This window comes from Candoia aspera, chromosome 3 (genome assembly GCF_035149785.1).
Source record: "Candoia aspera isolate rCanAsp1 chromosome 3, rCanAsp1.hap2, whole genome shotgun sequence".
In the NCBI taxonomy this organism is placed as follows: domain Eukaryota; kingdom Metazoa; phylum Chordata; class Lepidosauria; order Squamata; family Boidae; genus Candoia; species Candoia aspera.
Genome location: NC_086155.1, coordinates 134,644,864 through 134,656,853, shown reverse-complemented (window position 1 = coordinate 134,656,853; position 11,990 = coordinate 134,644,864). Strand labels below are relative to the sequence as shown.

Genomic DNA, 11,990 nt, shown 5'->3' with positions numbered 1-11,990 from the left:
TGTAGTACATTTCTTTTATTTTTTAAAAGTGAATGCCCTTCAGAACAGATTTCCTAGGGTGGCTTGCTTTATGTCTGCACTACACATGCTCAACCATGGACTGAGCTTTTGGGAGGGGGGTGTTCACAGGTTCTGCGGAATCAAAAATAAACCCCACAGGCTATGCAGACATGATAAATTAAGCTAAGATGTGGCTGGCTGGTTTCTGAGTTCATGTGTTATGCAAACACTGATTACGTGGTCTGCGGTCTGTAGCTACATAACAACTCTTTTGAGCATTACACAGTAGGTTCTCATGGGCTCCTGCAGCTTTGCAGGCAACCTGCATGTTACAGGAACAAGCACGCTGTGTCACTACCTTAATGAGAAAAATGTCGGCAGGGTATCTCAGGATTACTGTTTGCAATAAGCAAACAGTTTAAATGTTAAATGCCCACCCAGCACACATCACTGTGTAAAAACCTGTCAAGCTACAGTATTTATATATTAAATAGTTAGGGATACATCTAAGAGGATTTTGGTAAACATTCTGAAATCTGGGAGCTTGCATTGGGAGTTGGGTTGTGTTGTGTTTGGGAATTGCATTGGGGTGCATATTCTATTTGAGCATATATTTCATAATACAAACAGTTTTTACATTGTTATAGAACAATTTCAGTGTATGGATTAGTTAGTATGACCTGCTAGCTAAAATATTTTTTGAAGTGAAACAATAGTTTCCTTGAGCATTTTGATGACTGGGAGTGTACTTTTTTCTTCCTTACAGATTACACAGTAATAATCACACTCACAGACTTACTGGCTCCAGATTTGAAGAGGCCATGGACAACGTGCCCTCTAGTGGGTCCTTTACTCAATTGGTAAGTGGCACACTACCCAGCAAATTGGAACTGCCTCTATTTTACCTCTCCAATGTAGTACCCCTATAGGGCATTAAGTAAATCAAAAGGGCAGATATATTCAGCTGTCTCCTAGTTCCTGGAGCAACAAGATAGATCTGGTTTAGTTTAGGGACACGGGGAAAAGTGTCTTTCTAAAACAAGGTGCATCATGGGTTGAAATTAGACAGGGGATTTTGGCCTAATTGTCAGAAAATCCCAGCAGTGTAATAAAATAAAATAAGAATTCATTCTTATCTGTTTCTACCCTTTCAGAATAGTTTCTCCATTCTGTCTAATGATAGGGCTAACCCCTTTAAGTGCTATTGTACACACACAAGTACATATATACACATACACTCGTCATTCAGGCTAGATATACTGTAGAGAGGCAGCAGAGAAATCGCAGGAAACCTTAGGTGAGAGAATGGACTGTTCCCGAATACACAGAGATGACTTCTTTTTTCTACTGAAGGAACAAAATAGAAATCTCTCTACGCATGGAAAACTGCCGCAGTTTCAAGATGTGGCAGGTTTTTAAAAAATGTGCATTTTTTTGTTTTTGTTTTGTTTTGTTTTACAGGAGGGAGCATTTTAAAAATGTGATTCTGAGTTTAAATCGTTTCAAGGTAATATTCCATCATGTTAAACTTCTACTCAGGGATGTGGAACCTGTGACTGTATGTTGCTGAATTATAATTCTCAAACGAATCTGTCAGCATCCTTTACTAAGTAGTTCAGCAACATTTGAAAAGACATACCTCTAGCCTTTATAATGTTTCATGTCTAAATCAGGGCTTAGGTTAAATCAGACAGTTGCAGAAAAACTGTAAAATATTGTCTGGGCAACTCTTTGTAGGCTACAAAAGATGCTGTCGGAGCTGGATGAAGACTTTGCTGCCATCTAAAGGGCTTAACAAGATTTACACACAGATGCATGTAACACAGAGATTGAAGTAATGTATAGAGGTGATTTACACTGGAAAGGTGGCATTGGAAGAATGCTTCATTATTTCACAGCTGCCATACTCACTGCTTTTCTACAATAAATTATTCGTTATAGTTCCTCCTGTTGCAGAGTTGGACTAACACACTGGATGTGTTCACACTGGCCCACTAACTAGCCAACACAACCACATTATGAGGTTACCATGTTCTATGAACTCAGCCTGCATGGTTAGCTGGTGGTTCTATATGTTGTATGGACACATTAAATTAGGTTAATGGAGTAGTTCAAGAGTAAATTAACCACTGAGTAAATGTGTTGTGGGAACAGGTGCAAAGGAATAGGTAGTCACCAATCTCTCTGAAAGTGCCTGTGTGGGAGAAAAGAGGGAAAGTCATGCATGTACACAGAGAAGGTACACAGCCTAAGAGTGAGAGAGAACTAGTGAAACACTTCGTGTATGTATCTTATAACAGACTGGGCCACAAACATGGCGCTGATTCTGTACAAACTGACACAGGTGTTCAGGAGAAAATTCTGGCAAAGAAAGGCCACATATCCTGCTCAAGCTGTGCAAGCTGACTGTCTTAAACAACAGGCACATCTCATCATTCCCCCTTCCATCTTAAAAACATTCCTTTGTTCACCTACCTCATCAAATCACCTACTGTTTATTCTATCAAAGTGATTGCAGAAACCTATTAGGGACTGTACCGAGGACACTAAAATAGAGTCTTCAGTTTTCATTATATAAACATTCTACTCACTAATGACATGTCTGAATTTATTGCTCATCCCATCATGAGAACTAGACAGCAACAATTTCTGAAGGGCAGAATCACCTGATATCATCCTCTGGTGATTTTCCACTAACCCTCAAAGCAACTTCCGTGCATGTTTTTTTGCACCACTTCCAAAGCATACGCTTCTCCCAGTGTTGCCTTGGGCACTCCAATCCATTTCCAATAGGTGCTTCTATTGGTGGCCACTAAACACAGCAGATGATTGGCTGCCACTCCGTTGCCAAGGACTGCCACTCATCGTCCGCCAAGGTTGTCCCAGCATTGAAGCACCATTTTTCTTGATGATCAATTCACAATCTTGAACTCTTGACGTGGCTCTGGAGGCATTCAGTGGAATGCAAAAACAATTTCAGCAATTCTTTCAGAAAGTTATTTAAAATATAGAATGGAATCTACCTCTCATGAAATGCAGAAATGAGCAGCCCATGGTGGGGGGGAGTAAGCAAAGTAAAGGGAAAAAAAACCCCAGAAGCATACCCTGCTATCCACAGGGAGGGAGAGAAGGTTAATTGATATGCGTGGGCAGGAACTGGAGTGGAGAAGTTATCCAATCAGCTTCTGCAATAGCTTATAGTCCAGTAGCTGCATGTTTAACAAGCTCTTGCCAATCCATTTTAGTCTGGACCTGTTTTGCTTAAACTGCTTTAAAGTTAAGCTATCACCTGACCACAGGATAGAAGCAGCTTAAATGGTAAGTGTAGATACGCCTTTGGTCATATATTACCAAGAGACTCAGTCTGGTGTAGTGGTTAAGAAACTGAGAGACCGTGAATACTAGTCCTGCCTTGGGCACCAAGACAGCTGGGTGACCTTAGGCCAGTCTCTCTCTCTTAGCCCTAGGAACCCAGCAATGGCAAACCACTTTAGAAAAATCCAAGAAAACTGCAGGGACTTGTCCAGGCAGTTCCTAGGAGTCAAGACTGACTTGAACACACACACACACACACACGAACACACACACACACGTTACCAGGAACTTAGAACCCACTGGAGAGGGAAGGGAGGACAAAAAAGGACTTTTGGTGTGGAGAAATGGCAGGTGAGGAAAAGGGTTAAGCTCCACCTCTCAAACTGTTTTGAATATCCTAATTCTTCCTTTTTAAAAGGACTGTTTTGTAATGGTGATTACATCTATGCATTTAGCCCTCCAAAGCAAAGTACTTTTTCTTTTGAGGAGAAGCCAGAGGAAACACAAATAAACCTACTTGTTATGTCTGACTGGAACATATCTTTCCCATAGTTCCAAAATTCTGTTGAATGAAGTAGAAAGCAAACTTGGGCCCTATGCAGAGAACAGCAGGGTTTAAAATCAGTGTTATTCTCCCACAGTGCCAAAGGGGGAACTGAGGTTGTATGGGGATTATCTAAGGCAGGATTTTCCAACAGAATTTTGTGGAATCCTAGGATTTCCCATGCTGGCTGGGAAATTCTGGGAGTTGAAGTCCAGACATTTTAAAGTTGCTAAGGTTGAGAAACACTGCTCTAGAGTTTTGCTTCTTGATTAGGCATTCTGGGATTGCTTTTTCTTTTAAGCAGGTTCTACAGCTTCAAAAAGTTCGAAAATTTCTAATCTAAGGCAAGGATGAGCCATCATATTGCAGCCAAATACTTTTTTAATCTGTATTTTTTTTCACTGATAAGGGTTGTGATGGTGGCATTGATGTCACCAGATGATCTGACTTCTTTACCATTTCCCCCCCCCAAAAAACTTTTGATATTTGGGATGGGTGTATCTTTTTTTTCCTTCCCCTTCCTGGTCTCACTCTCCCCTCTCCCCCTAAAATACATGAAAACCTTTGGGAGGTTTAATCTATTTGACTTTTCTCTTGTTTTAAGGAAAGCTTGTTGTAAAATTTCTTTCCTTGTATAACCACTGTGTCAGCCCCCTCGGGTTTTTCAAAATGTGCTAAACTGCTTTGGAGACACTGGAAACAGAAAACGGTTGGTTTTGAGTAAGATAAATCAACATACTAATATTTTTTCTTCTTCCAAAGAAAGCAGGAAGCCTAGGGCATGAATTGAAAGATGCCTATATGTCTCTTTCTAGTTACTGACAAGAGGCAAACAATGCATATTAAAGAAGGAAACAAGTATTTATGCTATAAATGGGCTACTGCAGAAATGCATAATAAAAATGCAGCTTTAAAAGAACTAGATAAGAACACATCCAAGAAAATTCTGATCTGGAATGTTAGGGATGAAAATAACAGATACAGGTAGTCCTCGTTTAGCAATGGCCTTGGATAGCAACCATTCACAAATACAATGGTAATAAAAAGTTCATTTTCTGACTAATGTGCACATTTATGACAACAAAAGCCTTCAGGGTAAAACTATTTAAGGTCTGGTCAGTTTCAGGCAGCAGCTGTGGTTGGGGGAGGAGGGTTCTAATCAACTAATATCACAATGCTGAGCTTGTTAAAATGTGGTTAGCACTTTTTAGGAGTGTTTTGCTGCGGAGAAAAACAGTTCAGGAAGGGACAGCTTGTTTAAGCAATCTCTCTACCCTGTGAGGAGGGACAAAAAGGGGGGAAAAACGGTTCAGGCACAGGACATTGTAAGAGACAACTTTATCTAAATGAGACAGCAGCAAGCAGTGATTTTTGCGGTCTCTCTCTCTCTCGGTCGAGTGTTCACTTAGCAACCATTTTGCTTAGTAACCAAGTCATTGGAACCAGTTGCATTGACTATATGAGGCCTACCTGTATCAGTCAGATAAAGCAAGGCCTTTGATTTAGCAATACGATTCAGCAATCTTCATTTTGTAAAAGTAAAGAAGATTCTTCTGACACCTTAAAGTTTAACATTTTATGGCATAAGCTTTTGAGGGCCAGGTACATGGGCATCCACAGAGGTGAGGGGTGATAAAGTCAAGATGGTGGTTGCAACTGCAAAATTGAAGCCCGCATCCTTTTTTATGTGTTGCATGTAGATAGAAGCCAGTGAGGAGAAATGTCATTACGAAGTGAAGTAAAAATAAAAACCAAAGGAAAAAAAGGGTCAGAAGGAATAAATTGCACAAGATCCAGATACATTAATGACTCTATATGAATGAGACACATTTTAAAGATAACTGAGAAAGCAAGATGAATAATTTCAGTATATGTCTAATAATGCACAATTATTGGCTGGGTTCACACAGAATGCTAAAACATAGTGATCCGTGTTTATTTTGGCTTAGCGTGTTTTATGAACTCAGCCATTGCAGTTTCTAAACCATGATTTATGGCTTTGCATATTATTTGAACTTGGCCAGTTGTGGCTTACACAGCAAGACACAGTCAAACAAACAGTGACCTAAAACAATGTGTGAATCTAATTACTATCTATAATGAGTTAATTATTTTCAGTCTTTATTTAACCCAAATCCTATAGTGTCTAATTTGTGCATTAGTTCTAATAAGTTTTGAATTTTAGGCAATCAGTAATTTCCTCCATGCTAAATTTATATAGTAGTTCTATATAAATTATTAAAGCGTTAAGTAGTTAATCTTTCAGCATTCTAGTACTTCCATTTTATTGCTACGTTTTTTTTTTTTCCTTATTTAATTGTGCCTCTCTCTGAGCTCTGTAAACCTTATTCTAAAACTGCATACTATTCTGGTCAGTGACCATAATTTATTTATTGTTTTATTAAAGCTGTTTATCTACCTCTTCAAGATGCTTTGTTCCATTTGCAATTATTTTACCTTTAGAAAAGTTAGCTCTCAAAGTGTTTTATGTCAATTAAAAGTTTGCATAATAAAATCCAAGTAAAATGATTAAAACACACTACTGAACAGAATAGCAAGATGAGATTATTCGTTAAGTAGCAGTAAATGCAGCAATTCTTCCACGACATGAAGGTTGCTTTCTGGAGAAGGGCTCACCACAATGAATGCAACTATAGAAAAAACAGCGGCCTTGGAACTGCTTATTTAACTTCAAGGGGTTCTGAGCAGTTTCTTTGCCAATTATAATAAAGGACCTGTAAGAGAAAGTATCTCTTGAGCTATTTTGATCTAAGGCAATCTGGAGATAACAGTGTAACTGCTTCTCTGGGGGAAAAATACTATTATTTAAAAGAGAAGCTGTACATCATGCTTTTTAGTCAAGGGTGTTGATGGCAGTGTCCCTCCCCCAGTCACAATGCTGAAATTTGGTGATAGATTGCTTAAGCATTGTAAGGCAATTTTCCTGAATTTTCCCCCAAAGTTAAAAAGAGGGGAAGCTGAATCTCCATTATTCTACATGCTCCAGCCCCAATGAACAAAATATATAATTTGAAAGGGGAGACCCCAATTGCACGAAAGATTTCTTACACTGCTCTACAGCCTAGAGCATGCAGGAGCAGGTAAGAAAAATCTATATATCATGTTTCAGATGCACTTGTTTTTAGTGGAACCCAGCCACCGTAATTGCACCAGTTTCTTACGAGTACCGATTTCTGCACTTCAGTTGCTTGAGATGAGAGCTGCTTTTCTGATGCCTGAGAAACTGCAGAGTTTACTTCCTTTGAAGCATAGAAACATCCACTCACTAACTCCCCATTAAGGAACCTAGGTCTGCTATCGTTGGCCATTTACCAAGTACCAGTTTAGCATAGTTGGCATATAACTACTATTGTGCCTCTGGGTGGAACTTATCTTCTCACTCACTAGCATCTCTGAATTTCTGAACTGGTCAGTCTTGCCACATTTCTGGAGCTGGGATGCTTACATATTCTGGGACTCTTAGCACTGTCAAGTAATTGCTTTTATGCAATTAGCTACAACTGGAACTGAAAAGGAGGCTCTTCATACTTACTAGATAAAAATCTGACAACACTAGCTCAGTGAGCAAGATCCTACAGTGCTTACTCAGGAGGAAGTCTGTTACAATAAACATTTTGCTTTTCCTCTTTGATCACTAGTTCCTCCTTTTTGTTTTACAGCAACTTCTGAAATCAGCATCTTTTTCTGGCTCTGGGTGCCAAAGAAAATCACCATAAAGTCATGAAGTTTCCAGAAATTCTCTCAAAATTTTGAAGTCTTTCAGTTGAACTTCCAGTGTCAGGAGAGTTTAATGAGACTTCACAAGATTTCACCATTCCCATGGAAGGTTTGACATTTTCAAAAAGACTGTGCAAGTTTTCACAAAACTTTAAGTGGAGCAGCTGCAACCCTTGGTGGTCATCTTGGTGCTTTGTCACTAAATCTTGCTGTAAATCCATTGTGCCTGTAAGCTCTTTTGACCTGATCCTAAATTAATAAATTATTCCCTGCTTGCCTGCGGATGACTGTTTGCTGATAGAGAAATTTTAAAAAAATGGAAGAGTACATTCTCAAAACATAGGGGCAGGGCAGTTGGTAGCTCTAGGAACTGTAATCCCAATACACCTAAAGGGGAAGTGGTGAGTAAGCCAACTGTGTATTTGATTTAAAGACAAACACATTCTGGAAAAAAGTGCAAGATATGGATTGCAAGAGTTTACCAAGGTCATCATCTGCATTCTCTGTAAAGAGCACTGTGAAGTCAAGATGGTGTCTAGCTTTGGGCTTAATAAGCAAGACCTTTACTTCCAATGATTCCTGTGTGGATAGAAAAATTAACACTATGGTTTAGTCATCACCACAGTGTGCTATAGAAGAATTACTTTCCAATCCATAAATATACACTAATAAATCTAATTCCTTTGTAGGAGACACAGTGGGCCAGACACTTCTGAGGAATCGTCTTTCTCATTCAGAGTTGAGGGCTTTCTGAGAAACAAACCCTCAGAGCAACCATGTAGTCATGTCCTTCACTCTTTTATTTGGCTGGCCTGCCCAAGGTTTTCTACCACCAGAGTCAAAATCACTGACAATGGCAGTGGCCTCACATGACCAGTCAGACCAGGTGGCTGGGGATTATAGAGGTACTGCAGTTGGAAATTACAGAGGAAGCGGGGTACATACAATGCAATGTTCCAGGAATGATCAGCATCCCACTAGCTTTTTCAATACATCAAATATTTCAACCTGCACATCCTGCATTGAGAGTCCAGAATGGAGTCTATTTTAAATTCCTCCCAACCATCCTCAGAGATAGGAAGTGTAGTGGAACAGAGATACACAAGGGGCTGGGTGGTTGCTCCAGGATCAATATGGAATGATGAAAAACCAGGTGGATCTTTAGGATGGTAGGAAGCAGGAAGTGGAAGGTAACTATATTAAATAGGATCAAAACAGTGAAGGAGCCAATAAATTTGAGCAAGCTGCTTGGACAGCCATATGAAAGGTATTTCGTGGAGTCAGATGGGGAAGCTCTCCTGGCAATGGCGATCAGTAGATAGGCTGCCTATAACCTGTTCCTGAAGGAGTACTGAGTTGCCTGAAGAAAGCAAGTGGCATCAGGGATGGAGAAGGTTTGGTTGGAAAAAAGTGAGGGTGATATTCATAGGTGGCCTCAGATGGTGACAACCAAGTAAAGGCATGAATAAGAGTTGTCATAAATGGACTCTGCTATAGGAAAAAAATCTAGTCAGTCATCCTGCTGAAAGATGACACAGCAGTGAAGGTATTGCTCCAAGATAGCTTTACTCCTTTACATCTCATCACTGTGGGTGAAGGGTTGTTAGGAGGAAATCTCAACCTTCTAGAGCAGATAATCAGGGAGCACAAGGGGAATATAGAATGGGTGACAGTTCATTTTGCTTCTTTGCTATCAGGAGTACATGGAAATGCACTCAGGGCATACTTTCAACAGGATCAACCTTGTGATCCAAGCCCTGCTTCCATGCAGGGTACTGCTTATAGTTGCCCATAAAACACACGGTTTAACAGTTGAAACTGTACAGCTTAGGATGACATGACAGGAAACCCTAGTTTAACCTCTGCAGATTAGAGTTATCAGAGGCACAGAGTAAATCTAGAAAATAAAAGTGGTCATCTAATTTCCACTAGAGATATTAGCTGTAACACATATCTACATCATTTTGTTAATGACTTGCCATGCAGAGACAAACTGGAATATAGGAAACTGCCTTATAAGGTGCTGGACCATTGGTTTGTCTTCTTCCACTGATCGATTTCTTTCTGAAGAGTTTTAGTCATAGTCAACACTGAAACCTATCCAATTGTGGCATGAATAGATTGCACAACTATCATTGCTGCACTGCTTTTAAAGAACTATGACCCATAAATGGAATATTATACTTTGCTGGGATAACCTGCTGGACTATATGATGTCTTATACTACGTAGATTGACAGCAAGTGTCCAGGGAATCACATCAGAGAATGCCCCAGCCCTACCTGAAGTTGACAGAGGTGGAATTCCAAGGTCCCTTTTCTTGCAAAGCATGTGCTTTTTCCACTAGGCTGTAACTCTTCCCAAACATGTTTCAAGTTCAAGTTCTACTATGACCTTTGCAGTACAATATATTATCAAAGAATCATTAGGAAAGAATATATACACACAGAATTTTAAGCTAGCATGTCTGTTGTCTTAGCAGCAGCAAATTCATCAATTTTGATTTTTAATATGGTAAAGATCAATAAATATAACCCAAACAAACACAATAACCCATACAAATCAAACAAAAGCTCTTTTGGGGTCCTCCATAATTTTTAAACATGGGAAAGGGTCCTGAGTTTAAGAAACACGTTTTAAGCCATAAAAACAAGGTGTTGAAATGTTACTTCAGAGTATATTTGCAACTTAATCCGTATCAGTTTTCAGGCAATTTTACAGTTAATACTGTAACCATCAAAACACAAGCAGGTTTAGTCTTGTCTACCAGAACACAATCACCGTCTTGCTACTATATAACAACTTATTTAAACGATCCAGAGAATATTTAGTATATTAATCCAAAATAGCATCAGCCCTAGAACAAAATACACTCTAATTTCATTGTGTTTATCACTGACTTTCCTCCCTATGAGGGAGGACAGGTCAAGACTCAGGTTCCTGAAAGCATTATCCACCTTCCTTGATGTCTGTACTGATTAGTCAATTGTGAGAGAAAGACACTGCCTGCTCAGTCCAGAGGCTTCAATTCTTGTACAAGTAAATGTTTTATCTTGATTATATAGCAATAACCTCTATTTTGTAGGAATTCCCCATGACCCACAGAAATTAGAATTCACATCAGTGTATTCTTGATCTGTGGAAGAAAAATAAGCTTATATAGATTATTATAGTGTTCTGCAAAAGAGTATACACCCTTTTCAGCTGGTCTGAATTATTGCCTCTTTGCCTCTGAATGTTACCAGAAGTTCATGTTTTCTCATGATAACCTTTTTTTCATCCTGTTATTGCCCCCCAACTGCAAATCGTGGCTCAATGTTGGTCACATTTATTGCAAACAGTACATATGAAAGCAGCAGGTAAGATGATATGGTAATACATGATATTGCAATGCATGGATGAACCCTTCCTTACACACTCATGCTTCCTTTTTCACAATCTAAAATTCACAAAAGTTTTTAACATTAGATTTGTATTACCTACTCATTTATTATTTAAAAAGTCATGTGGTGCCCATCTTTGCAATATAGCAAAATTATTTGAGAAAGAGTGGTGTAAGAACATTGTTATAGCACAAACCTTTGTAACCTGTACATGGGGCATGAGACCCCATAAGTCTCCCAGCATTGCCTGTTTTCCTTACACATTCAGAGCCGAACACTTGTTTCTGGAAATGATCTGAGGCAGTGGAAAATTTGATTATGAAGTTATTTCTTCCTGTGCACCCCTAAAACATTCAAGAAACTTCCATCCAAGTTAGATATCTTTGGAGCAAGCTAAAATGAACTCGCCAGACCAAACCATGAAATAGGTAAACCAACACAATTTCTCATGGTCATAAATAATGCATTATTTCAAAATACGATTTTTTTCTGTTTTTATTGCTGTTAATTCAAGGAAAAATGCTGCATAAAATCCAATCTGTTCTAGAAATATAAGTGACCTTTCCAGTACATAACATTTCAAATATCAAAGTATATGGTAAACATACAAATAAAGAGGAAGGCAACATACTTCCTATTTACAGTACAGTATCTTAAATCACAATTTAAGTTCCGTAAAGTAAACTGGCAGATAATTGAGAATGCAAGTCCACTGGTGCTTTATACCTGTATTGAACTCAGAAGCAGTTATTTTATTTAAATATGGTCCAACATACCCAGCGCAAATAATTTTTAACCAAAATAATTTCCTATACTAATTTCTTTTAAATTAAAGCTCTCTTCTACCCCTTTATCCCTTACTTTCAAAATATATTGGTGCTATAAATATAAATGCTATCTATGAATAAATGTAATAAATCAAGTTTTTCAAGTTTGTTTAGCAATTAGAATGAATCAAAATGTTCTGACTGGTATCCATCTGCTGCATATCTAATTTTAAAAAGTAAAATC

General features: G+C 38.7%; 1 long non-coding RNA gene across 1 annotated transcript; it reads left to right on the top strand.

Moving 5' to 3' along the window:
- Positions 1-782: 782 nt before the first annotated feature.
- On the top strand, positions 783-7,877 carry LOC134494951 (uncharacterized). The gene is made up of 3 exons (XR_010067732.1): positions 783-860; positions 1,462-1,817; positions 7,540-7,877. It is a non-coding gene; the product is annotated as an uncharacterized LOC134494951 (long non-coding RNA).
- Positions 7,878-11,990: the final 4,113 nt, after the last annotated feature.